At 38.3% G+C, this 5,563-nt stretch overlaps 1 protein-coding gene across 4 annotated transcripts in view; it reads right to left on the minus strand.

Annotated features, from left to right (window-relative positions):
- LOC106872873 (glycosyltransferase 1 domain-containing protein 1) overlaps window positions 1–438 on the minus strand; it is a 22,329-nt gene extending 21,891 nt beyond the window's left edge. For 2 of the 4 annotated variants that reach the window (XM_052976753.1, XM_014920012.2), the window contains exon 1: window positions 332–438. The gene's annotated coding sequence lies outside the window, so the exon portion shown is untranslated. The remainder of the gene's footprint in view (window positions 1–331) is intronic. The other 2 variants (XM_052976754.1, XM_052976752.1) reach the window with 2 other exon arrangements.
- Window positions 439–5,563: the final 5,125 nt, after the last annotated feature.

The raw sequence follows: 5,563 nt of genomic DNA on the forward strand, positions 1-5,563 counted from the left end.
TATATATATATATATATATATAATGTGCATTTGCACAATTCTAAGCGCTCGAATGTAGTTCACGTGTGTAAATGTATTGATAAATGATATAGAATACGGAAAAAGGTTAGAAAAACGAAAGGACATTTAAAACGAGCGGAAAGAGCAGAAGTGAAGAAGATGTTTAAAGAAACGAGGGGAAAATAAACAATTGTTACTGAAGGAAGATAAAACAGAGAGTTTTCTTACGAAATATAAGAAATAAATCTTAATTCAGGTTGTGGTTAGAGAAACAAATGTTCGATTAATTGCTAAAAGAAGCTGTTAATTGTTAAAAGAAGCAGTTAATTACCAGAAGAAGCTGTTTATTACCGGCCGAAAACGTGGCGAAGAAAGAAGAAATTGGAAGGAAAGGGAGATAACTGCGCTGAGATGTCAAGTCACCTGTTTTGAAATGAGAGCAGCGTTTATTTGCATACAGTGGTGGTGGGGGGTTACGGGCACGCACACACGCGTGTGTGTGCATGTGTTAATAGTATTTCCAAAATTTTGCACAAGACCAGCAATTTTTAGGGGTGGGGGAAGTCAATACATCGACCCCAGTGTTGAAATGGTACTTATTTTATCGACCCCGAATCGATAAAGCCAAGTCAACCCCGGCGGAAAATGAACTCCAAAAGTAAAGATGAGCGAAATGACACAAAGCGTTTTGCTTGGCGTGAGATCGATTCTGCCAACTCATCGCCTTACGTGTGTGTGTGTGTGTGTGTGTGTGTGTGTGCGCGCGCGCGCGAGTGTCTGTGTCTGTCTGTGTGTTTGTGTGTGTGTGTGTGTGCGTGTGTTAATACTGGTTTCAAATTTTGGCAAAGGTCCAGTAATTTCGAAGACAGGGTAAGTTGATTACACCGACTCTTCTTACTTAATTTATCGACCCCGAAAGGATGAGAAAAGAAGAGAGGCTCAGTAATTAGTCACTGACTTTTGTCAGTCTAAGTCGCGGACCCTGTATTCCTGTAGAGACTCTAAAAACCCGCACTAAAGGACTCTGCAGTAAAACTCTCTAGTTGTAGGAGGATGGAAAAGTCGTCAGCGAAGAACAGTGACATTGATGGCAATAGATGCCCCGTGGCTGAGCTGAGGACACTCAAGAGCTAACGAATCTCATGGTATTCTATCTGAGGGGCTCAAGAGCTGTGACCTGGAGGACATCTTAATAAATATATGTAGCACAGCATTGAAAAAGGACGACAAGCCGCAACAATGGTCCCGTTCGATCATATGCTGTTCCTAAATTCATTCTGCTTTTAAGATTGATTTCTGCAGTGGAATCAATTTGACCGTATCTCATAAAGCTCCACAACTGGATGACTCTTGACCAAATACGAGCACCTATTGACACCAAGCTGAGGTAGAGCTAGAGCGGGTTCAAGGAAAAGCAGGGATCTTGTTCAAAACGGGGGGCACCAGTTTTCATTAATGTTTTATGTAGTGTTTTTGGTACCGAAAGACTTTCAAACTTCGTATACTTATCTATTTTGTGTTATAGAACAGAAAAAAAATTTTGTATTCGGATTTATTTCATGTAAAAAAATTGTCTTATTTCGATAATTTCAACAAGTATTCAGCTGGTTACAGTTACTCCTAAGCGGTGTAAAGCGTATTTAATCTCCATTACTTCTGACATTTTGCAGAGGCAACACACGTGTGTTCGTTTTCCCTAACTCTAACCCTAATTGACTTGCTCCTTCCCTCAAAAACCATGCCTTGTGCCTATAATAGAAAGGTTTATTAGCTACTGCCAATATGCTTCAGCCATTTTTTGACAAGGAAATAATAATTTTATCACCGCCGCGAATCGTTTGTTTACGTACTCAGTACTTAATTTTTACGGCTGAATGGACGTCAGTCATTGGTTGAAATTACAGAAATACGACAACTTTAACATGAAATAACTTGCGATGTACGTTTTTTTGTTAAGAAGACTAAGAGAAAAAGATGTTTTATATGACACATTCTACCAGTGTCCCAAGTTTCAAAGTGTTTCATTAAGAAAATACTGGTGCCCCCGTTTTGAAAAAGATCTAAAAGCAGAAAAATGCCATACAGACCCTTACCCTTAGGGAATAGCAGACAAAGTAAATAAAGATAATCTAGAGCTGTTTTGGTATTTATCAACTTAAAAAAAACATTTGGTTCAATTCATCGGGATAAAATTATAAAGATCAAGATCTTGTAGCCATACAAAATTCATCTTGATACTCTCCGAGCCATTGAGGGCATGTGCGTCTAAATATGGGACGAATGATCACACTAGACAGGGAAATTGAAATATTCGATTTGGGCACTGGGGGGTTCTCCAAGGTGATACGTTGGCTTCCTTCATCTTTCTCACTGATAGTCTCTAGGTTACTCAATTTACACCCAAGAAGTCCAACGAAGTTGGTTTCGTGACATTGATCTGGAGTTTGTCGACGATATTGCTTCACTATCGAATGAAATCAAACATACTGAAGCCCTTCTGCACGTTAGAGAATTCAGAAAAGATTTCACCGGCAGAGCCTGTGGTTGCATTACTTTCAAAAACCGGTTTTGTCTCTCACGAAATTTTATTTGCAAAGAGGAGGTTGACACGTCATGGTGTGTAGAATGTCATCAACTCCACCCAAGTATTGCTACCCTTTATGTTTAAATGTGTGTTCATCCATTGACACATCGAAAATCCATTCTGGGCGAATACACAAAGGCGGAGTCGTCGTTGATGAAATTCTTGGTAAATGTATGCGCTACATTTGTAACAAACAATTTAGAGCAGTCATGACTTGAATACCACCGAAGAGCGCACGGTAGAGAAACAAGCCATATCTGATACGGGTATTTGAAACAGTGAGAAAGTGGTAGTGCTCGAAATCAACCGACGCTCACTACAGCATATACATACATACATACATACGTGCGTACACACACACAATCACACGCACGCGCACATACATATGTATGTATAAAAAAATCAGGATATGTAATTGCAGCAATATTAAATTAAAGTAGCCATCTATGTATCATACATAACGTATTTTTGCCAGCTGAGTGAACTGGAACAACGTGAAATAAAGCGTCTTGCTCAAGGACACAACGCATCGCCGAGAATCGAACTTACGAAGCCGAATACTCTAACCACAAAGCCACGCGCACACCACACACACACACCACACATCACACACGCTTGTGTGTGTGTATGTATGGAGATGATGACCATGCCGTCTTTTCTGAGCTTTCTCTTGTATAAAATGTTGAGAAGAGTCGAAAATGTCGAATTAAATGTTACTCCTTGTGTAGTTTTGTCCGTCAATGGTCTCTATTCAAAGTGCATGTGTCAACTTTGCATTTCATTCCCTGCAAGTTCGATACGAGTGATATATGAGAAACGATGTTATCGACTCTGCTGTAATTGAAGTCACCAAAGCAGATGCAGACAGAATATATCTACCCTGCTCAGAAGGAGGCCGTAACCTGATACAAATAGAAAACTATTATGAATAACGACAGTTGGACTAGTAATGTATTTAGAAACAAAAAGAAGACTACTGCATGTAGTAAAACAGCTTTTGTCTATACACAAGGCGGCAACAAAATACAAAACAAATAAACTCCACACTGACACACTGACCTCAAATGAGAACATAGCAGAAATGGTGAGAGAGAGACAAAAATCAACATGAAAACTGAATTACAAAAGATACTGAAGAATAAAAAGGGAGAGAAAATTCAGTTCATAGCCAATCCCATGCAAGGCTTGACAAAGAGGAAGTAAGCCTAACTAAAAGTCAGCAATGGCTCAAAAGCTCTGGACTAAAAGCCGAAACGGAAGGATTGATTCTCGCTGCATAAGAAGACCAATGCATGTCTACAAACAATTATATAAAAAAAAAGAATGAAACAGGCCTCAACACCTATTGCAGAACGTGCAACTAGTACAATGAAAGTTGACCACATCATCTGGGGTTACCCAGTCCTTGCCAAGTCTGAATATGTATACACACACGACAAAGTAAGCAATTATATCCACTGGACAATACGCTAACAATACAACATCAAAATTGACAGCAGGTGGTATAAGCATGTGCCAAGCAAGGTAAAAGACAACGAATTAGGTCAGACTCATCTGGAATATGCCGGTTCAAACCGGCAAAGAAATAAAAGCTAATTGCCCAGACATAATAGTCAAGGACTGGGGGAAGAGAAAAAACAAAACACCTGTTTACTGATAAATACTGCAGTCCCTTCTGATCAAAATATTGTCAAAAAAGTAGTGGAGAGATTGTTGAAGTACGAAGACCTCGATTGTTGAAGTACGAAGAATTCAAAATGTGGGGCATGAAGATAAAAACAATATCAATAACTGGAGCATTGGGCAAGATAAAAAATCATATGAACGAAAATGTAGAAGCTATACCCGGATTCTCAACACAGCACACTGTCCAAAAAGTAGCCCTGCCATCTTTCCCTGGCGAGATAACTCACACATTGAAGTAGTTTGATAAAACCTTAAAATGTGATTTCGAAATTTGATCAATATAATCTTGTTTCTCATCAGGGGCTTCTATAACAACTCCTATTAGCTCGCATATATCTTGAGGTTAGTGCTTTTGTGTGGGTGTTCGAGTTAAATTTTTGCTCTCATTTCTAGCGATTGCAGGTGCATTTTGTGCCCTCATTTATTAATCATATGGCATCTGGTCAGATGATGACATTTATATTTTGATACAAAACTTAGAAGGAGAAAAGAATGTTTAAGGAGTTTAAATCAGAAGAAATCAATAAAAAACCCGGCTGATGAATATTTATATGGTTGTGATAAATGATGGTATACTCCCGGAATAGTTATAAGGTATGTTCGTAGAAATGATATGAGATCGTGGATTAAGATAGGTCATCATAAGTAAAATCTAAAACTGAAAACGAAGGAAGAAGGTTGTGCAAACTGAGCCGTTTTAAGATTAGGCATGCAATTAGTGCAATTCCTTGCAAACAATCTGCAGCTAACATATAAATACGGACTATCTATTCACCTTCTTCCTTTTTTTCTGTTTGGGTTTTACTTGTGATGCCCGGCCTTAACCAACTATCTAGTAGTAATACTACAAACTTACCACATAATTGTTCCAGGAGTATATCAGCATATATCACTACACTCCCTATTTTTTGATCTCTCGTCATTTTAAACGCCTTAAACAAGATTTAGGATCTATTTCAAAACGGGGGCACCAATTTTTTTCTTAAAGAAACACTAACGAAACACTTTGAAACTTGGGACACTGGTAGAATGTGTCATATAAAACATCTTTTACTCTTAGTCTTCTTAACAAAAAAACGTAGATCGCAAGTTATTCCATGTTAAAGTTGTCGTATTTCTGTAATTTCAACCAATAACTGACGTCCATTCAGCTTAATAGAGTTACTGCTGGGCGGTCATAAAAATGTTATTCCCTGTGACATATTTCATCCGGTTTAATCGTAATTTATACGCATATATTGTTTATATAATAAATTACACTGTGCGTATCTATGTGTCTAACAATTTTAGAGT

The sequence above is a fragment of the Octopus bimaculoides genome, chromosome 25, assembly GCF_001194135.2.
Source record: "Octopus bimaculoides isolate UCB-OBI-ISO-001 chromosome 25, ASM119413v2, whole genome shotgun sequence".
Taxonomy (NCBI): domain Eukaryota; kingdom Metazoa; phylum Mollusca; class Cephalopoda; order Octopoda; family Octopodidae; genus Octopus; species Octopus bimaculoides.